General features: G+C 38.3%; 1 protein-coding gene and 2 long non-coding RNA genes across 3 annotated transcripts in view; 2 read left to right on the top strand and 1 right to left on the bottom strand.

The window, feature by feature from the left end:
* LOC139988388 (uncharacterized) overlaps positions 1-7,650 on the bottom strand; it is a 98,142-nt gene extending 90,492 nt beyond the window's left edge. Inside the window, exon 1 of the long non-coding RNA XR_011800102.1 lies at positions 7,614-7,650. This is a non-coding gene — a long non-coding RNA (uncharacterized lncRNA). The remainder of the gene's footprint in view (positions 1-7,613) is intronic.
* The window catches only part of LOC139988385 (uncharacterized), a 194,915-nt gene that overhangs the window by 95,162 nt on the left and 75,335 nt on the right, over positions 1-24,418 (top strand). The window lies entirely within an intron of this gene.
* LOC139988357 (endoplasmic reticulum junction formation protein lunapark-A-like) overlaps positions 1-24,418 on the top strand; it is a 129,171-nt gene that overhangs the window by 77,651 nt on the left and 27,102 nt on the right. The gene's annotated exons all lie outside the window — the stretch shown is intronic.

Raw genomic sequence — 24,418 nt, 5'->3', positions numbered from 1 at the left:
TAACTGGTATTTCTAGCGTTAACGAACCACGTTTCCTTCAATCACCTATCACCCTCACACCCTACCGATCACCTGTCACATCGAGTCAACTTGATAAGTGCGTATCGTGGTCAAATCGAAAGCTACAAGTCAAACACTCCTCTCGTGTAGAACACGAACGTGTTCCCATACAGCACGTTGTAATTCGCGCGTCACTTATCGGTTCTGTACTCTGTACTACTTCCCTCACACGTGGGAATCACGGTCGGGCACACGTTTTATGCAGCCGCGACTCCACACAGGAAAGGATAACATTGCAACGCGAAACCACGGACGCTTCCGGCGATCGGCTGCCACATAACGGCGTCATTGATCAACAGAACGTTTCATTTGGCTCGATAGAGGGACGCGAAATTCCTGTTGGAAGTCACACTCGTTCGCGTTTATTATGCACCGTCCCGTGAATCGACTCATTCAGGTGCAAATCGAACCGAATTGCGGTCGAGTGTCGGCCGGAAAGCGTTCGCGCATACTGTTCACGTGATTACCTATTAATCGGCCGATGAAAAAGTTTGTCACCTCTTCCTGACGCTCTATTTCAATGGTTTTGAAGTACCGTGTAAAGGATTGTGTAGATGTTTAGTCTCTGTATAGGTTGGTTGATTTGTTCGAATAACGAGATAACTCGCTGTTGAAAACCGTCAAGTGTACTTTAAAATAATTAGTAAATAAATACAGATAATGTCGTTAAGACGCTCTAATTCGCTAAGACAGTGTATAATCGCTAAAATACCCGCTGATAACTGATAACTGATAACTGAAATCCTTACGATAGCATCAGTTTATTTGTACTGGTCGGAGGAGAGCCAGAAAATTTAAATTCGTCTTCGTTTCACAGTTGCACGTAGCGGAGACATTGTATTGCTCGGAGTTTATTTATTAATACATTGTGTGTATCCTAACGATATTGATACTCCGAGGCAAAACAACAACATGATTTGAATTATCCTCTAGCTCGTGTACCGCTACAACTGGAACTGAAGGGTTGCAGAATTTTAACACGTTGGGAGTCACGCGAATTTTGTGTGTTTATCCATAATGTTGAAGGACAGTCAGTTGTTCCAAAACAGTACAACTAGTGTGTCTTATGTTTTACGGGCTCATTCCGCAGCGTTAATTTTTCGCCACACTGAACCCGAGTCCCCTAGGACCATAGGGGTTGGGGTTACGCCTAACCAGCGCGCAAGATACCCAGTACCTTGCTACTTGTATTAGTTAGGCCTGCAGGGGTTGTCACTCATCTTAGGTCGAACGGGGCGTTTTCTAAGCCCTACCGTCCCTCAAGGACGGTCCCGGAACAGTTGGTACGCTGCTCACCCGCCGACGGACCGTTCAGGAGTGGAGGGGGTGGGGGCACCCGCACCTCTTAAACAACCGTCTTACCAGCATCTTGGCATCAGCCACTGCCACCACGAGTCCAAACCCGAACTGGTCGAGCAGAGGGGTCGCTACTCCCTCCAGGCTTACACTCGACCTCCGTGGTACTATTCTAAGTCATTGGTCGGACTATCGTGTGGATGTACGGCTACGTCACTGCCGGCTCGGCGACCTGATAACCTTGCTTGGCAGACCCAGATGGGACTCACGTAGGCGGGGGCCTGGAAATACTTTTGTACCCGGGATTTATCCCGACGGTCCCACCCTTAGCGTCAGGTTCGTTGGTGCGCTACTACCCAAGGCCATGTAGAGAGCATAACCGCGGTCAAGCGCATTACACTCCCGGCAACCTTCCCTGCGTTGTACATAGAGGACTCACGTAAGCGGGACACTTGTCCCGACGGTCCTCCTTGGCTGCGGGAACGTGGGTTTGCCAGCCCTCATAGACTCACATAAGTGAGCCCTCCCTGCGGAATCCAAAGCAGTACACTTTTATATGATGGATACTCTCAAAAGCTAAACTAGACTGTATCTTTTTGTTTCTACTTGAATATAAGATTAGTATTAATCGCCAGAGTTACCAAAATACTTAGAAGGGAGGATGAAGTGAAAGGACAGGAAAATATTAGCAAGATTCAGATGTGGAAACCGGACCAAAACAAGAGAATACTGGAAAGAAGAGGGAGAAAAATGATGCAGACTATGTAAAAGGAAAGAAAAAGACCTGAGACACGTGATAGAAGAATGCGAACTAACGGAAGGACCAAAGGACACAGAACAAATACTAAACGAGACTGGAGAAGGATTAATGGAACTGAAAACAATAATGGAGAAGAGAAAGGCAATACAAGATGGGGAGGAACGACAATAAGGAAGCACAGCAAGGAGGCAAAAGCCCAAAAGTTGCCATAGTTTTAGAGACAGAATATATAATGGAATGCAATATAACAGAGTGGATAAGAGAGGAAGTAGATATATAAGAAAAGAGTTTAGATAGATATAAGGGAGGAGGCAATAAGGTGATAACGCCATAAGACTGATAAAATGTAAAAAGCGTGATAGGTAAACGAGAGGTAAAACCGAAAACTTGTCCAAAGCCAAAAGGCACGGACTAAGTAAAAATAATAATAAATAATAATATAGGATTAGTATTGAACTTCTCAAAAAACAAATAACTAAATTATATTTACGCTTGTTTATTGCCAGAACATTATGTAAAAAGATCATAAATTTTAATGTATGTATCTTAAAAAATGGTATTTGTGATATTGTAAATTGTAAAAAACATTTATAACACCATCATCATCTTCCTGCACTTCTTAGTTTAGGGAATTCATTTTATAGTTTCTGAACGATTCATATAAGCTTCTGAAGAGAATAAAATTATTTAATCTTTTTATAGTAACATTCAGTACTTCATATCATTGCTACGATATTAAAAATGTTACAAGTTTTACAAATGTGACTGTCCTTTTAATTCAAATTCTTTAATTAATTCCAATATTGCTGACCATTTATGACCATCACTGGCAACTCTATTTCCGGTCACCGGTAGTTTTACAGTAATTAAATTGTTACACAAGAAGGCATGCTGTAAAATTTTCCACTAAAAATGGTAAAAAGGTGAATCTTGTGACTGAAAAGAAAAATTGCATTCTATCGTTTAATGTCGGAAAAAAGAAGGAAATTTCGTACGAAGAAGACAGGGAAATCTGAAAGTCTGATGGCACGGTGGGAAAGGTGAGGAGAAGTTGCTAAATTGCGAATCATTGTAGCGAGGTTTTGCATTACTTTTCCAAAGTACCTCACCTTAAAAAGAAGGATTATGTTGCCGCAACCGGGCGTTGGGGAAATGCATGTAAAAATAAGACGAAGCTCCTGAAAACCTTAAACCACAACGACACTGTAGAAAAGAGGAAGCAAAAGTCTCTACGTTTTCAAACTACGGGCCACGAGCTTTGCCAATTTGCATTCTTCACGGCTGTCAACATCTCGGTCGTTTTGTTCTCCATTTCCTTCGCGTCTCTTATTTCCAAACGAGTGGAATTTAATACAACGATTAAAATCTGAGGAAAATACGTTCACAAGAGCAGATGATAAAAATAAAATTCAATTTTCGAAACACAAATTTGTGTAACTGATATCTTCTTCTTGTCAGAGGAAACAATATATTCTCCGCAGTACGAACATTACAACTCGTTAAAGCCACATTCTGAACATTCCGTACGCGTTTATATGGTGCTACGAAATTGTATGGGATAAAAACGTAACTCTTCTAATGTACCAGTAGATACAATATGAAATTTCTCACATTTAAGCAAATTCATATTCTTAGTAGAGAATTAGAAAAATGGAACTGAGGCAATAATTTATTTGATCTACTAAATATTGTAAGAACTATACATTGACTATCCTACGTACCTTCACATATTGTGTTATGTATTCTGTGGATTTTTACATTTTTAAATCTTCCATAAATGAAAACCACTCGTTAGAGTCAAAGATATAAGTTTCTTCTATAAGTTGCTTAAGAGTTAAAATTTTCTACGAACCAAAGATAGAACTATTAAGACAAACGACATTTTAATATCTTCAATTTCTATGTAATATGTTTTCAGATTAATTTTTGTTACTGGGTGATTTTATTTGTGACAAATATGCAAGAACTCGCATAATTTTCAAGGAGTTCTCAGCTATGAACGTGCATGTATCATCTTTAAGGAAATGCAACGAAAACTTGGTCTAAATAAATTGTAATTAAGTGGCCTTTTAAGCGGCCAGGTTGAACCGACTCGCCCGCGGCAAGTGGATCTTTTTTCTTCTTCCTAGTGTTACATAACGCAAAATATGCGAAAAAGTTATGAAAATAGGCGAGGATTGTCGACCAAAGTCTCTCGTCCTCGGAAGGTTGGCAGCGATATAACGAGAAAGAAAGATTCTTCGCTTTCAACCGAAGGATTCCTTAATGTGCACATTACTAAGTAATTAATTACTTAGCTTGGCCGCTAATTAAGAACTTTTGTTCTTTACCTACGCTTCTCTGTCTTCAGCTCTTTGATGAAGTCGATGCGTCAGAAGCATCTCTGTGTATTCACTGCTCTTTTTTTCTCCTCCCTGTTAATTATGAAATTATTAAGTTCCTCGAGAAGCTTATCAAAGTCGACATTCTGCAAACTATGTGTCTTTTCGTAACTTCTAAGAAAGAAGCGTAAGAAAGACTGAACTGTAAATAATATGGATTAATACCAACCAGTTGTCAACTTTGAGATAAACATTTTTGTTCGACCTTCAGAGGGTTTACAATTTTTAACACATTAATGAAGAAAGCGCAGCGTTTTGAAAATTCAAAAAAATTGAAACTGAAACTTGTCTCGTAAGCGGCAACTCTTAGAATAGAATTTCAAAATCTGATTTATATTCTCTTGAGAAATTTACCATAGTCGATATCCTGTAAACTTGCATCCTTTGGAAACTGTTAGGAAAACAGCATTAAAGGGCGTGAACTGCGTATAATATTGAATAAAATACCAACCACGCATTTTCGTTCTCTGAAACAAACACTTGTTGTTCAATTCTCCAAGGATTTGAAATTTCGAAAGCCTAATACTAAGTGGAAACTTAAAGAATAGAATCTTAAAATCTGACTACCAAAGCCCAAACTTTTTGCACTCGACGTCAGTAACTCCGTTAAGTCCGTTGAAACTGCGTTGAAGTTCCAACTTGGAGCAAGTTTACCACGGAAGGAAAGAAGGGAAAAATCGAGACTTAAAAAACAAAATAAAGAAAGAAGAGCGAGAGGAAAGGTCCCCGAAGAAACGTGCAGCCCACGTGGAGCTACTCGAAACTCAATTTTCCTTATGCGCTTTGTAGCTTTCTTTGGTGAATAAGGTAACCCTTGGTAGAGAGTATCACGTACAGTACGAATTCTTTGTGCTCGTATGTACGAGTAGAATGGGTATCAAGAGCTGAACGTAGAATCGGTAGTATACTTCTGGAAAGAGTATTTGAAGTAATTCCTCCGTCCCAACGGTTTGCCATGAAATTAACAGTTTAAATTCTGTTGGCTGCTACCATGTTCGTGAAATCGATCATAAAGCGAATAAAAAAAAAGTTATTTGCTAATACGAAATACAAATGATCGTTCTTGGAACCTGTGAAGTTAACAATCTCATCATCTGTCGTCAAATCTTTTTACAAACATTTTTACAGCAATAATCTACCCAATCACAAGTTCTGTTGCAAGTAAGTGTAAGTCTAACTTTTTCAAGTTTCAGAGATTCGCATAATATTTTTTTCTGTATTATATTATTATTATGTTTATTATATTATTTCCTTTTCATAGATTCTAGAATTTTATAAAAGCTAACAAAATTGAAGTATTTATGACATTACGATAAAATATAGTTATATATTACATAGTTGCCAATAAATTAAGCAGAAAATATTGAGCATTTTAATATCAATCAAGTGTCCAATGCCTTATCCATCTAAACATAACGTTAGACAATTAAAAAATGGCAAAGTAATGTAGTCCGATGGGAATGTAAATAATCCTCGAAAATAGTGAATATTGTCGATTACAATAAACTTTAAAGTTTAGAGTCGCAAAGCGACGAAAAAAATAAAAATGAACCTCCTGATTCCCATGATAATAAACGTTATTTCAAAAATACCATTACAAAAAATAATGGATTCCTATCCCGGAGAGGGACACGAATAAAAGTGCGAGAAGGGAATATAGTTACTCGGAATACTCTTCCACGTTTGTTGCAAGACACCGGCGCCGTGACAGCTTTTCCTTCGTGCCTCTACCGACATTCCTTTGGCTCGTCCCAGTGGAAGGCCTCGTCATCTCTCTTTATTCTACTGTTCCCTTGTTTCCAATCGCCACCTCAGCAACGGCCATCCCCTCAGGCTATCCCGCGGGAAGACAGCGGTACCTAATTCCCACTGGGAGAATCATTGGAAACAAAGAAGCCGCCGATGATGTGTCTGGCGGATCATTCGGCCGGATAATCTGGCTACCATTTCAGAAATGGGATCGATGAGGAAGAGGGAACGAGAATTCGGTGGCGGATTTCGTTTTCAACCGGGGAATTGGAAATATTGAAGTTCTGACTTTCTCATTCACTTTTTTTGCGGTTTTCGTAATTTCATCCCAATTCGTAGATTATGTTTATAGAATTTGTATTAAGTGTGCACGAAGTAGGGTCAGTCGTAAGGATAACGCGTTTACGAGAGTCAACGAGTGACTCTGTATCTATCGGCTCATATGTTTATGCTTTGCCAAACACAACTTGGAAAGGATACGTGATACGCCACGTGGAAACCCCCATGTGAAATGCAAGGGCGTAAGATAACGGACAAGGAATGATGGAGGATGTTTGTTAGGTGGCAACGAGGCCACTTTTCCCTTCGTAGGAGGGTCCTTCCCATAACACGAACGAACAGTATTGTATCGAGTCGGAGGTCAGCTGAACATCGTAGAAATAGCGACAGTGAAGCGTAATTTAAATTGTATAATTGAGAAATATAAATCATTGCAAGACATATTAACTGACTGAAAGATAGAACATTAAATGAAGTTACTTTGGACTGTTATTCATTATTTGAAGCTTCGAATAATAGTGGCTAGCTTGATACTACAAACTATATACATATCGTAGGATCTTTACTACAATTAATTTATTTACAATAAATGGATTAAACAGATGTTGATTAAACAGGAAACGATGGTTGTAGACAACTAGATAATTAATTTGCAACTCTCGTCACCACGGATCCAACCAGAAGGTTGAGAGAACTCGACAACGCTAGTGTCACGTAGGAGACACAAGAAATCACGAAAATGATAGATCGCCGGTAATCTCCTCGCGTCGTAGTTCGAACGTTTACAAATAAGGTGAAGAAATTGAACTTTATATATGGTAATAGAATTTATTATGCAAATCTGACAGAGTGACGGTTACAACAGAAGTGTTACAACAAACTGGCCTCGAGCGCTTGTTTGGGAGAGATTTTATACTGAGGTTTTAGTCCCCCCGAAGGGGTTGCCGTCTGGTGTATCTCAGAGGCGCCTATTCCGTTACTATTTGGTTATTGTTTCGATGACTGTGGCATACAGGATATCCAGCTTTATCCTATTACTGTTTCTGAGCGTGTGGCCTTCTTGAACATGTGACACTAGCAACAACTACCTCGACAACGCAATTCGCACTCTCTGACTTCTCAACTCACAATAATGCTGTTTAATTCGTTTATGTCCCTTAGTAAACCCTTGTCTTTTGTCTTAGCTTCATGTCCAGACCAGGCACATGTTCCGCAACCGCTTGTTTATAATACGCACGACACCCCCCAGGCCCCTCGTCCACGATACTACAATATTATTTATATTTCTTGATACAATAGGTGAAACGTTACAACTTAATGGAATGGTCAAAGAGTTTGAATATAAACGGCTGTTGCGTTTCATTGAGCGATATGAGGTAGATAGTAGTAGTGATAGTACGCTACTGCTTATGTGTAGAATGAGAAAAGTTCTGCTGCGGGTTGTCGCTGCTGGGAGATACTGCTGGATTTTTCTTCTCATTTCTTGGGTCGTGGAAGAAAAATCGGACTCCGGTCGCCGGGATTTGAACCCGGTTCCAAACGTTCGTAACCTAAGGCGCTAATCACTGCGCTGCCGTAGTCCGACATTAGTTAGTGTCGAGTGGTGGTATTTTGCTGTCGAGTGCCGCCACAGATATATACTTGGTCAGATATACAAACACATAAGTACGTAACTATATGTTACGTTTAGCGATTCACTGCATTGACCAGGTCACACATCGCGGGCAAGATGGCAGCCAGATGTCTATACATCCTTACTGCGTACCCTCAATATTCTTCTCAATAAGAACTGTCTATAAATCTCAGGAATTTTCTAGTTAAAGTCCTTCAGATCAAACAAATATCTATTTACCGAATTGTTCTCAAAAGTTTATTGTCTACTACGGGTTGATACGGGAAAGTTGGCTTTTCTCACATATGATGCTTCCCACTAGCAACTTTCTCTCGGGGGCGGTAGCACCCTTCCTCACCCACCAACTTGGCAAATGACCAATTAACAGCAAAGTCTGTTCTCTTACTCTACCAACGAAAACTTATGCTTAAAAAATCAGCTCTTTTCGTGTCCTTAGACTCACCTATCATAAGTTTTCCTCCGCAGCATCATCTTTACAGAAAGTCAGTCTTTATACATTTTTTAAACCGTCATCATCTAAGCTTACGTCGCGTACTCCACACTGTAACTTTGTCTATCAATCGAAACTTAATTATGTCTTACCAATTTATATCTCTCTAGGCAATAAGTTGTTTGAATAAACTTTAATTTATACCTGTTAATTCAGTGTATACTCAATTTTCTCATAACCGATTGACATGGGAACAACATATCTTAGATAAAACCAAACAACTCAAAGCAAAATTTAAAAAATTCTACTGGCTCATCGGCCGACGTTCCAACTTAAACACGCAAAGTAAAATTACACTACACAAGGCCATATTAAAACCTGTTTGGACCTATGGAATCCAACTATGGAGAACAGCAAGTAATTCCAACATGGAAATTCTTCAACGATTCCAATCGAAAACCCTAAGATCCCTAATAGATGCACTTTGGTACGTCACCAACGAAACGATACATCACGACCTCAAGATACCCACAGTCAAAGAAGAATTATCCAAATTCAGCAATAGACACAGCACAAGAGTTAACGACCACCAAAGCCCTCTAATTACTCAACTACTCGACACGTCGGAACAGATCCGCAGGCTAAAAAGACATTACACCTTAGACCTAAGCACTACATTCAAATAAAATCAAACATACTATTAAACACTTATTAACCATGTCATAGTACCACGCCAGATAAATTTACTTAAAATTCTCTAACGAGAATTGATTGTAAAATAAACGCAAATAAAAAAAAAATTATCATAACAGAAATAAGGGAATCGATCAGTTCGTGGTGTCGATTATTTAATCGTAACAGGAATTTACAGGAAACACTATATATGAATTACATTTTGTAAGAAGGAAGATCGTCTATAAAACAAGAATTTGTAAAACGATATATATCTAGTTGAGTACTATTATTTAGAACGTTTCATTAAGAGAGTAACAGTAAATCTTGTGATTGAATTGATGAGGAATAGACAGTAGTAATGGACAGCACTTGGTCAGACACCTGCAAGATGCGTATTAATGACCTTGTTGACGCCAGCATGCGCTCTGTTCCCAAGTAGTATATACCGTATTTAGTCAGACGCGGGATGTCAGAATAGTTCCCCGGTCGATTAATCAGGCCTACGGTAACAATTAGGTATTGTATTATTATATAGAGTTTCATCCTAAGATATACACGCACAATAGCTCTATATCATGTCCATAATAATAAATAACGGAAGACTAGAGCTCTATATAAATTTCTAAGAAATTCATCTTCACTGCGACCATCTTCACAGGTACCACAAGAAAGAAAACATATTATCTTCCTATTCTTCACGCGCACAGGTCAAACGCGTTAAAAATTTATTAACTAAGTTCAACTTGCAGCGTAGTCATTGTCGGGAGAGCTGCCAGAAAGATAAATCGGTCCTTAGTGGCTTACCGATGGATGAGTTCGACGCTTTTATAAATAATGTTACACAACATCTGTAGACGCTCCAAGTGTCTTATAGATTCTTAGAAAGTTCGTCGAATGTCAGCTGATCTGTTGAAAAGCTTTGAAACTGCGAATCGAGGAAAAAATAGTTCTTTTGGGGCAAACGAAATAACAGGAAATTCTCCGGAGAATTTTCACAGTAGAATCGACGCATTCGTATTTTTATTGGCACTCCGCAGCGCCAACCGATCGTCATTTCATGAGAACACGTTTGTGATTACGGAGAAGCCTCCTCGGAGAAGAAAACTTTCTTTCCTCAAAATATAGCATACCTCGCTGTACCTTAGTTACCATCTTATCAAAAATTGATCTTTTATCGCGAGATAAGACATTAATCCTTCGATAGATCCTTGTAAAAGTGTCGAGATTGATTGATAGAGGAACGAGTGGTTGAATTTGTAATAGGAAAATAAATTGAAATAAGTCTTAGTCTTTAAGTGTTACAATACAAGCAATACATAGCAATACATAGCAAAGGACCAAAAAGTTATCCTTGGTGTGTAGCTCTAGCTGAAGGCTACAAGAAACAGCAATAGAAATCTACTTGTAGCTCTTTTGTTTCTAGACTTTGTAACCCGAAACAAAATTTATATTCAAGGGCACAAGGGAATTTTTTCACTAAATTCTATTCTCTTCGTAACAACAGTCTGCAGGTCACGAATATACAAAAAAGAAGGTGTAGAGTTTTTCTTGAAGTAATTACCTCAACAAAAAGGATCGCAGGAAGACCATACATCATAATATGAAACGAATTTATCTCCGCGTGTTCAGTCGATTTCCACCATCCACTGATCTCCAGTATAACCGATTTTTTAATAACTCTCAGCCGGCCCATTTGCCCTCTGTACGCTTAACGAAAGGATCTATCTTAAACGCTGGAAAGAACGAAGGAAAAAGATGAAACGGAAAAGGTCGGGAAAAGAGCCCGGAATCCGCAACGTCGTTCTGCAAGATAGAGGCTCTCGAAGGTTTTATTGGCTCTGCTCGTCAAGCACCTGTCAGTCGCTCAAACATGGTCGTAATTACGAGCAGATCTCATCCCTTCTGAAACAGATCTTGTCCCCTTTCTCTTTTCCTTTTACCATTTTCTCGTCCGTCTATTCGGCTGAAAGACTCGAGACTTCAAACTACTCGCGTCGACCTCTATTTCCATCGTGTGTGTGAGACAAGTGCTTCTAAATTTTTCCAATATTTCATTACGTTTCACTTTGAAATTTACCGTTCATTACCCGCTTGCCTCTTGCACGCTTGCACCGTACGATAAAGTACGATATTATCGGATACACTTTCTTTCTTCTTTTTCCATCGACAAACCGACCGCTTTAAGTTTCAAGTGTCGTATATCTAATCGTATCGCTTATTACGTCCTGTTGCGCCACAAGGACAATCACTTTTATTCTCTTCTTTCAAGTGGTTTTCATGAATTTATTTAGAACGTGAAAAATGTGCAAAAGGGTTTATCTCAATCTTTGTCTCTTTGAAGAAATAATAAATCAATTATTTTCCGAAATTGCACTGTTTAATATATTGCAATCAGCAACTATACCGAATATGTAGAGGTTGTTTAGTCGTGTTCAACTCACGTCGGGGTTACCAGTTTGTAGAGGTTTATGTGTAAAGGATAGTTGGTCGATGAGGTTTAATGGACGAGATTGCTCGTTGTATATATTTAAAATGATAAATTAGTATACAGATAACGTTCGCAAAGACGCTCGTATTAACCGATTCGCTAAGACAGTGTATAAGTCGTAAAATAGGATCGCTAATGACTCGTCAATTAGATCTAAGGTGATGGATCGTGATAGTGAGAGGAAGAAACACTTGAATATATTTGTTTTTTCGTTCAGTCGCGGAAAGACGCGATCGCATTGAAGCGCGTCAACGAAAGTCGTAAATTCCCGTTACGATTATAACAATCGACACCACGAACAGGTCGATCCCCTTAATTCTTGTGGGATAATAAGGGTGTTTGTTGTGTAATAAAACTGTAATCGACAGTTTTATAAGATTTATATTTTCAACAATGTATTACACTTATTATTACGCCGTGTCGGAAGATATACTTGATAATTGTATACTTGCTAGTTGCTTCGTATAAGCAAAAAGTAGATTAAGTTAATGTCGCGTAGACCGTAGTGAGGCCTAAGTTTGCGGCAACAGTAGATGACTACGTCGAGATTGAAAGAACAGTAGATTTGACTGATCTAAATGTGTAGCAATAGTAGATGACTGCGCTGAGATGGAAAAAACAGTAGATGACTGCTCTAAGGATAAGACCGTTGACTTGACTATACGAAAATTGGAAGAACAGTAGAAGACCCGTCTCGTACTATTAAGGAGGAAAGCTCGGCGTGGGTGTGCCTTTTTGAACTAAGAACGCGGATTCGTTGTTCACACTTTTCGGTAGAAAAGCGAGGGTAACGATCCGCGATGCCCATTGGTTATAGCCAACGTTAATAAATAAAAATATGAGGAGAAAGTCTCCTGCAGATGTGGCTCATGGGTGTCCTTGTACATGGGAAAAACCTGCTGTTTCGCTGGACAAACATCCGCTTTCTGCGTAATTTGTAAGAGCGTGCAATAAACATAAGGACTGTTTTAAGGACCATTCATAAACCGAAAATACTTATATGAATAGAGATTAAGCTAAAAAGATTCGGTTTATGGTGGTTCCTTAGGTTTATTGCGCGTCAGTATAACGATGTGTAAGCCTTGACGGCCAGATCATGAGGGACATCACACGGACCATCTCACGCGACGTAACAATATTTAACAAAGAAATTGATTACAATATATTCAAGGTGTACAGTTGGGGTAGGACTCGCGGTTATTATTAGTAGCGGTTCTCCATTCGCTATTACAAGTTCGACTTCTGGTCGATGCGTTTTGATGCGCTATATAAACTCGGGTGATTGCCTAAGATGCCGAGGAACCCTGAACAATTATTATGAACTGCCAACGATTGCTTCGGACCGATATGTAACGACTGACTTTCCGTCACGATGATGCCGCGAAGGAAAACTGTGATGGGGTGTGTCTAAGGATGCGAGATCATCGGATTCATTAAGGAAAGCCTTGGTTCAGAAAGTGAGGGAAATGGACGTCGTTGTTAATTGGGTAATTTTGTGTTGGTGGTTGGAAAAGGATGCTAACTGCCCTTGAAAGAAGTCGCTAGCGGGAAGCATCGTACGTGAGAAAAGGAGATTTCTCGTATCTTCCCGTAGGAGGTGATAGTTTTAGGGACTGCTAAGAGAAAGACTGTTTGTCCTTTTGGAGAACCTTAGCTAAATAAATCCTAAGATTCATAGCAGATCCTTAGGCTAGCTGAAAATATTCCGTGAGGATGTATCGACATCTAGCAATCATCTTATTCGAAGAATAAGGTCTTTGTGTAGCGAGCCACAGGACAGAAACCGTTAGAAAGTTTACTATCGAGTGCCGCTACAGATTGCTGATAATTCATTGATAACTGCTTGATAATTGACCGATAACTGACTGTAACTTATTTCCTTGCGATCGCGTCCGCTTATTTATACTGGTCGGCGGAGAGTCAGAAAATTCAAATTCGTCCTTGTTTGACGCTTGCACGTAGCGGCGACATTGTTTTGCTCGGAGTTTATTTATTCTTACGTTACGTGTATCCTAACGATCTTGATACTCCGAGGCAAAACAATAGTCCTGTGGCAGCACTCGACAGCAAAGTACTACTACCACTTGACACCAACTAAACCGGCCAGGCAACTACAAATAATACCACCTCAAATTGGTGGCCCCGTCGTGATCGACAGCGAAAAGAGGTGCGACCGTGATAGCGCTACAGAAGAGACTCTATCATCGCGAATCTACGACTGTGGCAATCTGGACCTACCGCTACGACGAACACGGAACGGACCTTCCATCTTCAGCGAACCTCGACACCTCACCTCTGATCGACGTGCAAAACAGGTTGCAGGATACGAGACGATGACCAAGCCAGGAGTGATGAGACCAGTGCAAAGTCCATGAGCAATCACCACCAGCGCGTCATACCTAAGAGGAACAGAGGCCTACTACCGTACGCGGAACGCCCCGCACCGTACCAACAAGCATCCACCGCTACATCGAAGACTTAGCACAACATCTGCATGCGTTCTACAACAAACGGCTGACACTGTACAACACATAGGAAAGAAACGTAATCACTGGTAAGGGGGTACTGTGGCGGCACTCGACACCAACTAAACCGGCCAGACAACTACAAATAATACCACTTCAGTCCTCTAACTTATGTCCCGCTACAAATATTTATATAGAGCAGAAAAATGTGCAAAAGCATCTTTTTCTATCGTCGTTCCTTTGGAGAAATGATAAATCGATTGTTTCTAGAAACTCTAGTGTAATAAATTACAATCAGAAACTATATTAAAGCTTAGAATTCATCTCCCTTCGATTTAAAGACATACAACAAATAACTCTTCCCATAAATTTATGTATGAACGTTTCATTTACAATTTTCACGACGTTTCAGGAATATTTAGTTGAATCAGGGCAAAATCACGTTTCGATCCTGTGTTGCATTTTTCAAGCGAGGCGTGAGCCTATGAGCGCTAAAAGCCCACCCCATAAACGAGGGTATCTCTTCGCAGCACCATAAATTCGGCTATTATCGAAAATCCCTTTGGCGTGTTCACGCGGCTTCTGGTCGAGGCGCATATGTGTGGGACGAGGCGGAAGTATCGCGGACCGTATGCGTCCCCAAAAAGAAACGCTTTATACCGTTTGACGTTTATAACTGTAATCGCGTTAAACGGAAACGACAGCTTTGTGCGTTTCCAGGCACCGAAATAGATACATTGCGAACGATTCGCCTGCTTTTTCCACCATTACTTTCAACCAGACATAGTTAGAACGTATCGAACGTCTATCATATTTAATTTATACGGATTTAAAAGTTATTAATATATAGCGGCATACGAGCTAGAGCACAATTCAAATCATGTTGAAGTTCGACATTTGCTGACGATATAGCCTTATTAGCCTCACATTCAGACCCGACAATTGCCTCCTCTACTCTCCAGCGAGGTCTCGACTCTATGGAAGAGTGGTTCCACAAATGGCGCTTCAAAGTCAACGAAAACAAATCTAGCCACATAACTTTCACGCTACAAAAACAAACTTGCCCACAGGTGAAGATAAACAATATACCTATTCCAGATAAAGAGTCAGTCAGATATCTGGGCATGACTCTGGACAGAAGATTGACATGGAAACAACATACCTTAGATAAAACCAAACAACTCAAGGCAAAATTTAAAAAATTCTACTGGTTCATCGGCCTACGTTCCAACTTAAACAAAGTAAAATTACATTATATAAGGCCATATTAAAACCTGTTTGGACCTATGGAATCCAACTATGGAGAACAGCAAGTAATTCCAACATGGAAATTCTTCAACGATTCCAATCGAAAACCCTAAGATCCCTAATAGATGCACCTTGGTACGTCACCAACGAAACGATACATCACGACCTCAAGATACCCACAGTCAAAGAAGAATTATCCAAATTCAGCAATAAACACAGCACAAGAGTTAACAACCACCAAAGCCCTCTAATTACTCAACTACTCGACACGTCGGAACAGATTCGCAGGCTAAAAAGACATTACACCTTAGACCTAAGCACTCGATTCAAATAGAATCAAATAGAATGTCATAGTACCACGTCAGATAAATTTACTTAAAATTCTCTAACGAGAATTGATTGTAAAATAAATGCAAATAAAATAAAATAAAAAAAAAAAAATGTTGAAGTGGTCATCACTTCCAAGAAAACTCTACATCTGGTCTTTTAGTTTTCTCAAGTACTGAAGCCATCGACAGCGTATAGACAAAAGACTGCGTCGAAGGCAAAGCATAAACAGTAGATGGACGACGTTGGCTTTGTCGTGTAAAAATTAAGAAAAAAACAAGAAACTTGTCAATTTCCGAACAGGAGATCGAGATCTTTATTTTTTTACTCAATTTGTACAATTTTATTTCTGGTTCGCGATGATACACTTTCGATACTTAGGGTAGTTGAGAATTTCTTTTTTAGACTAACTGGGCGATTCTGGATGGAGCATTTATATTCTTTTATTCGTTGGAGTGGGAGAAGGCTTTGGTCTTACTTATCATATATTTCTGAGAATGGCTAGAGTGACCGAATGCCAGCCAGGCGGCTGGGAACGGATGCTGACCAGACGGTCACACGTGATAAGGCGCTCGGAAGTTTGATTTTTCATATAGCTCCTTGAATTTCACCTGTGACAGCTTCAAGGTTTTCAGTCATAGGGTAACACTGCTAGCGTGCGGATCTGGATCAGCTCAATTATATTCCGATTTGTATTTACACTTCAGTATTTAAAATATATATTTTCTACCTTACAATCTATCCACGCCTTCCTTTGTATTCACATACATCTAATAACCTCAACAAATCATGTTGTTGTTTTGCCTCGGAGTAACAGTATCGTTAGAATGCACATAATATAATAATAAATAAACTCCGGGCAAAACAATGTCGCCGCTACGTGCAACCATCAAACGTAGACGAATTCGAATATTCCAGCTCTCCCCAACCTGTATAAATAAACAGACGCGATCGTAAGGAGTTCAGTATCTACCAAGTGTCTATCAGTTTTCAACGAGTTATCAGCGATCTTATTTACGACTTATACAGCGAATTGTCTTAGCGAATTGTCTGTATTAATTTATTTATTATTTTAAAATATATCTGACGGTTTTTAACAACGAACAATCTCGTTTTACGAATCTCACGATCAACCATCTTCTACATAATCCTCCACAAATATTACAAGAACTATAATTTCGAATATAACTTTCTTCTATCAGTCGGTTATCTTTGTTAAAAATTAATAAAACATAGTTCTTGTTGTGTTTATAGAAAAATAATTTTGTATCTGTTTTTCATTATTGTAAGTATATAAGAAAATTAGAATTTAATATAAAAATCAGAAATTAAGATATTACAAGCTCGCAAATTATCGTATTATAAGTACTATCAAATAATTCATATCTTTCCTGTCTTTAAAGATCTTAGTTTGTATTTTTCTATAAACAATATCATATGTTTAATATATAATCCCTACGATTAATAACAAAGAGTGAAATGATGGTTTAGGTGGTTTGTATGGACAAACTTCACTAATTGTAAAAAATTACAAGAAACTAAGAAGGATGAAGACACGATGGAAATCAGGAAAATTGCACGGTGAAAAGTCGCACAAACCACTTTAAAAGTTAATAAAACCTACATTCGGAAATAAATTTGAAAAAACAGGAAAAGTATATCCACGGGTCATGAAATTAAATTTTATTATCTCAAAATACTGGTGTTGAAAGCTCTTGAATGTGCCAATGCACAATATACAAAATTACATGTACAAAATTTACATATACTCTGTTAAAGATTGGTGAAAACAATTTGCAACACATTTTCAGCAAAACATTTCGCACTGTTGTTCGTTTCGTAAACAGATTAACAGAACACGCAGCGCGTGAACGCGAAAATTTCGATGAGATTCGCCTGGATGAATGACGATTCAACGTCGCTGTAATATCCGGTCGAACTTTGGTGAAACGCTTAATAATTTCGAGATAGAACATCGCGATGTGTCGCGTGATGTCATCCGTGTCGAAAAGTTTCGGCCCCGGTAATGCATACGAGAAACAAGAAACCGCGGAAAACTTTTCGTTCGACGATTGCCCCGGAGAATAATTTTTATTCCGCGTCCACGGTCTGTTCGGTCTCCAGCCACATAAATTATCAGCAGTTACGTACGTATAATCTGTTTACCAGGCTGGCTTGCCTTATACCGTAACGACAGGCATTTTTAAAGCGTCTCCAGCCGATTCTTTGTCTCCTGTCCTACGTTTCAAACAGTTACTACTACCTCCGGTACAGTAACGGACGACGCGAATCTCCGATAGAAGTAGCTTCGATGGTAGTCAGTTAAATCGAGAACGTTGTCGTTAATTATTTCTACAATTCATGAAATATTGTGTTAAAAGTACCAAAGTAGCGAAAATGATCAATTAAATAATGTTTCAATTTCTAGAAATTTGAATGATTTTTTGTCAAATATAAAAGCCTTGGTACGTCACCAACGAAACAATACATCACGAGCTCAAGATACCCACAGTCAAAGAAGAAATATCCGAATTCAGCAATGGACATAGCACAAGAGTTAACAACCACCAAAGCCCTCTAATTACTCAACTACTCGACACGTCGGAACAGATCCGCAGGCTAAAAAGACATTACACCTTAGACCTAAGCACTAGATTCAAGTAGAATCAAACATACTATAAACACTTATTAATCATGTCATAGTACTACGCCAGATAAATTTACTTAAAATTCTCTACGAAAATTGATTGTAAATTAAACGCAAATAAAAAAGAAACAAATATAAAAGATTATTTTTCTTTTAAATTATGTTTTTCTCATACACACTTTGACTTCTTACAGATACGAGTTATACTACTTTAGAAATTGGTAGTTCTAAATTTAATATATTTAATTGCATTTTTATAACAACTAATGAAAAATGTCTAATTGTAGATTAAAATTCAGTATGAAAATTGCATAAATATCAGTGGAAGTATTTACTGTAGCAGATAGTTTGTTAACTAGTATTGAATTATCAATAGCCAATCATCCAATATATTGATTTAATTTCATCAGTCTATTTCGATGAGGAAAACACGTTCGCAAAGGCGTTCTAGAGGAGATGGATATCGGGTAAATTAATTTTCTTCTACGGAGAAAGTTAATGGTTTGATAAAGTGCTCCTCGAGGGGGGCTAATTACAACCGGGATATAGGGGTGCAAAAACGGATACGAGGTATCCAATGAACAATGAACAACGTGCCCAGAGAAGCTATTTATTAAATAGGAAAATGAGCGTTAAGTTATTTCGTCGAGATCTAGGCGATATGGAGATTTATCGTTCGTAATTACGTAATATATTCGTAAATAGTGAACGTAAACGACTTCCGAATATGCGATTTTTCCTTTTTCTTCCCTTTAATTTAATTTTCCAACTGCATTTTCGCGTTCCTTTTTTTTTTTATTTGCGTTTATTTTACAATCAATTCTCGTTAGAGAATTTTAAGTAAATTTATCTGGAGTGGTACTATGACATTCTATTTGATTCTATTTGAATCTAGTGTTTAGGTCTAAGGTGTAATGTCTTTTTAGCCTGCGGATCTGTTCCGACGTGTCGAGTAGTTGAGTAATTAGAGGGCTTTGGTGGTTGTTAACTCTTGTGCTGTGTCTATTGCTGAATTTGGATAATTCTTCTTTGACTGTGGGTATCTCGAGGTCGTGATGTATCGTTTCGTTGGTGACGTACCAAAGTGCATCTATTAAGGATCTTAGGGTTTTCGATTGGAATCGTTGAAGAATTTCTATGTTGGAATTACTTGCTGTTCCCCATAGTTGGATTCCATAGGTCCAAACAGGTTTTAATATGGCTTTGTATAGTGTAATTTTACTTTGCGTGTTTAAGTTGGAACATCGGCCGATGAGCCAGTAGAATTTTTTAAATTTTGCTTTGAGTTGTTTGGTTTTAATTTTCGCAGAAATGTTTTTGTTGAAGTCATCACTTCCAAGAAAACTCTACATCTGGTCTTTTAGTTTTCTCAAGCACTGAAACCATCGACAGCGTATAGACAAAAGACTGGGTCGAAGGCAAACCATAAATAGTAGATAGGCAACGTTGGCTTCAGGGTTTTCAGTCATAGGGTAACGCTGCTAGCGTGCGGATCTGGATCAGCTCATATAATATTCCGAACTTTGTATTTACACTTCAGTTTTAAAGTATATATTTTCTACCTTACAATTTATCCACGCGTTTCTTTTATTCACATACATCCTATAACATCAACAGTTTTCACATGAAGGAAAAACGTTAAACAGTGTATCACGAGTTTCCATCTTTCTTGTAGTCGATGAGAGGGATGCGATTTAACCTCTTTTCGTGCCGAGATTTGACAAAGTATCGCAGGTCTTTGGTCCCGCGAGGACAGTAACTATCGTTAGAAGCAGACGCTCCTACTATCCCCTCAGTTAGCTGCAAAATTAATCGATGATAGTTCCGCGTAACGATACACGGTAATCGACTGCCATCAAATATTTAGTAAACCAAGCCTTTTGCGCTGTGAGAATGAATTTCTAAACAGTAGACCGGTATCATGGGACTTTTGAGCTATCGCACGTTTATGGAAGAGTAAATCTCGGCAAATATTTGGTAAATATCCGCTCATTATTAATAGTGTAATATTTTTAACAGATTGACTCTGGTAGTAAAAGATTTAAGGATGAAATTTGAAAATTAACGAGGAACAAAATTATACAGACACAGAAGGGATACTTTGAAATATTTAAAGGGGTGTTCTGAATTAGAATGTTCTAAAACAGCGTCTTTTTGTGATTTTTTTTAGAAGGGAAAGAAAGAATTGAAGTTATTGAATTTTGAGGTATGGTTTTATATATATTTAATGAATACAAAAAATTTCTTTTAAAGTAAAAAAGAAAATTATAACAGATTTCATGGGCTGCAGTTTTCAATCGGCGTGAATGATCCACTTCGTAATTCTTGACCGAAACAAAAAACCAAAAAAGGATTAAATTATTATATATTTTTCTTCTCAATGAACTAAAAACGTTCGTCAAAAAGTTTATTTAAGTAATTGTTATAGCACCTTAAAGTTTATTTTTTCTTTTTATAAAACACATTTTTTCTTTAAACCCGCCAAAATTTTTAATTTCACACTATTTTCTACCTTTTTTTTAATTTATCGAGAAGAAAAATATGTTATAATTTTCTTTTAATTACTTTAAAAAAAATTTTTTGTATTCGTTAAATATATATAAAACCATACTTCAAAATTCAATAACTTCGTTTCTTTCTTTCCCTTGTAAAAAAAATCACAAAAGGACGCTGTGTTAGAACATTCTAATTCAGGACATCCCCTTAAGAGAGAACTATGACCAAGTAGAAAGAATTACGTATGGTTCAGAACAAATCTGATTGTTAGAAGGAAAGAAAAGGAAAATGTGTACTAAAAACGATTGAGGAAGCGAAGGAATAAATTAGAAAAAAAAACGTATACTTGCAAAAAGTGTAAATTACTTGTAGTCCCTAAGACAAAAATTAATAAAGATCTAATAAAAACCATACTTTTCAAAGTCAACATTAATTAAGTACAGCAATATATGAATCTAATAACTGCACAAACAAAATATATAGAACCTTTCATTTCAACACATTTACTCGTTCTAATATTAAAGTCAGGCTTTCAACGAAAAGACGTCTTTAGCAGCGAAGCAACTTTCTTACTTTCTAGCGAGCCACCCATACTTAGACGCAGACAGAGCTTACGTTGATTCCAAGGCGTTCCCATTTCACGTGATTTTTGACGCTGATTCCCCCTGAGAGCTCTTACACAAGCCGATGACAAGGTTCACCGGTCTTAGCACAGGTTTCATCCCCTCACGAACGATTATCGATCACTATCGAGAGGCAACCGGGAGTATAGATTAGTTTGAAACTCGAATCAATTATACGCACGACGAGGAGGAGGCGGCTCGGTCGGCCAGACGAGCTCGGTACACCAAATCTAATTAGTAATGCCGATTTAGCAAACCCTAATTGCGCGCCAACATATCACCCGCAATTTATGCGACACCCGTGTTATGAATCACTGGGGTCCAACCTCCGTGTTTTCCTGTCAGCCTCCAAACCACCACTTTCGTAACGTATGTGCGTTACCTGCGTGCAAGTCTCCGCCTTTCTCTCGCCGATTTCATATTAATTTCCATACTTATCGCGATGATCGTGACCATGGCTGCATCGTGTTGCGAAATCTCCTCTGATGGCGTTGGAAGCCGCGCTTCGGCTAATGCCCCGCATTTCAAACACGCTGATGGTGATACCGTTCGCGTGTGATTCGCTTGCGGCTCTCTGAGAGCGATTAGAGGTCCCGGAAAATGATTAAAGTGCCCCGTGATTGAGGGATATCATTGAAGAGATTTTGATCATTTGTGAATAAGTTGTGCAGTGTGTTCAGAAGATTTTATGATATCGATGATTTAATGAATCGGATAGTGATAAGCTTACGCGCAATTTCGTTGCGTAATTATTGATCTTGCAATAGCGTGATTGACCCGAGCAGATTTATAAAAGCATTAGGTTGTCCGAAAAGTGTCTTTCTCTTACAGACACGTCCTTTACAACGATGTATCTTTATACAAACATGAAATCTAGTCTGTCGAACGTAGTGATCTTTATTTTGATAGAACAAAATGATTCGATAAAATAATATAAAACGGAAAATGTTGTGCATCCATTATTTCCTTACAAAACGAAGGAAACTTTCCGGACGACCTAATATATAGATGTTTTTAAACAAACGCATGATAAAATTTGTCAATGAAGTTGTTATATTTTTGCCATATGTTAGCCACATATATTTTTCATATTACGTATATTATATGTGTAAACTCCCTAGAGTTCAAGTGTGATAGGGACTCTCTTTGTTTACGGACAGCACGACTTTCTTTGTTTCACGGACAGCACGACTTTCTTTGTTTCACGGACAGAGCGACTTTCTTTGTTTTACGCACAGCTATTTTGAGAGACACTCATTTCCTAAACGGACGGACAGAGAGCAACATCAGAAATAGACAAGATCACAGAAGAAAGAATAATTATTTAAAACATTGAAGATTGACGGAGAAAGATCGGTAGCTGAGGACGTTGAAAATCGATTCTCGATTTTCAGGTAGACATTGCACAGAACTTGTTATTTATTATTTACTGTTATCGATTGGTATTAATTGTTGTTTACTCCTGTATTTCATTTAAGTATTTTCACAATAAACTCGATTTTCAGACTTCAGAATCGATCACCTGAATTACCCCGAGATTTACGACATTACATATGTATATCGTATTATTCGTAAATGTATATTTTTCTAGGCGAGTAGAAAGAAATAAGAAAAGGGGAGAGAGACCCCTGTGAGATAATGTGTTGTTATGAAAAGCAGACTATATATTTGTGAATATACTTTGGAATAAAATACAGGAACTTTAATGTTGTAAAAAGATTAATCTAATTCATCAATAAACAAAGGTGCAAACTTCCATCCATGGCTCTAACATCGACGGCGTCCACGGTACCGATGTTTCGTCGTATAAACAAATTAATCGTTAAAATCGAATGCATACGATTAGCGGTAGACTGGTTCATCGATAAGCTGTCATTACATGAGTCTACTAACGATCACGTCACCGTACAAACGTTTTAATAGTGGCGTTGATACTCCGATCGCTTTATCCGTGGCTACGTATAAAACTCATTAACGATATATTGAAATCGAAAGCGATGTTAACGCGCTCGATAATGCGAGGTATCCCCGTTTGTCTCGTTATTGTTCCATGCAGAAAAATTTGACAAGACGTCAGAATAGATTCCTATGTTACAGTTTTAATCTTATTAAGGAAAGTAAAGTGGATAATGTTGCCATTTAATCTACAGAATGTTTAACTCGCATTTAAATTGCAACGGCTATTTAGAAATTAATAGTGGTCGCTCGTATCATTCTAATAATGATCATTATTACATGGTCCGCGTTATTATGATAATTACAACGTTCGGAGACTATTCGATCACCGGCAATTAAGTTATGAATAACCAAGTTACTTGCGCGTGAAACCGGCAATAACAATCGCTTGGTCTGGTATATCGTTAATTTATTTCAATTCATTTTGTCGGACGTAATAATCGAGCGAACGTCGAGTCGATCGATTTGCACAGACACCTATGATAGGGTATTAAACGGTCAGCCAACTTCTGACAAATTTAAATTGATGACTGTAACAGAGCCCATTTTTCGGTTTATTAACTTTCGTCGGTTGTTTAATTGAAAGAAATGATTAATCGATGGCGAAACTATCGACGTACGGGCCTGGTAAAAAGTTGAAAATTCGCCTGTAACCTGGCTATAATCGAATCCGTGTGTAGGTATGTATCGATTTGTCGCGTTATTGGTTCACCGAGGACAGACTCCCAATCAGAATAGAGGTAGGGGATTGAAAAAAAATTAAAATTAATCGTTGCTACAACCCCATTTCGGTTTATTAGTTTCCTTTCACTAGCCACTATCAATAGAAATGATTAATCGTTTGCAATTCGATGGCTAATTAATTGAAAGCTTTAATCTATCGATGTCGTATATCTCGTCGTTAA

This window comes from Bombus fervidus, chromosome 6 (genome assembly GCF_041682495.2).
Source record: "Bombus fervidus isolate BK054 chromosome 6, iyBomFerv1, whole genome shotgun sequence".
Lineage (NCBI taxonomy): Eukaryota > Metazoa > Arthropoda > Insecta > Hymenoptera > Apidae > Bombus > Bombus fervidus.
Note: the sequence above shows the minus strand (reverse complement) of the source record. Positions and strands in the feature narration are given on the sequence as shown.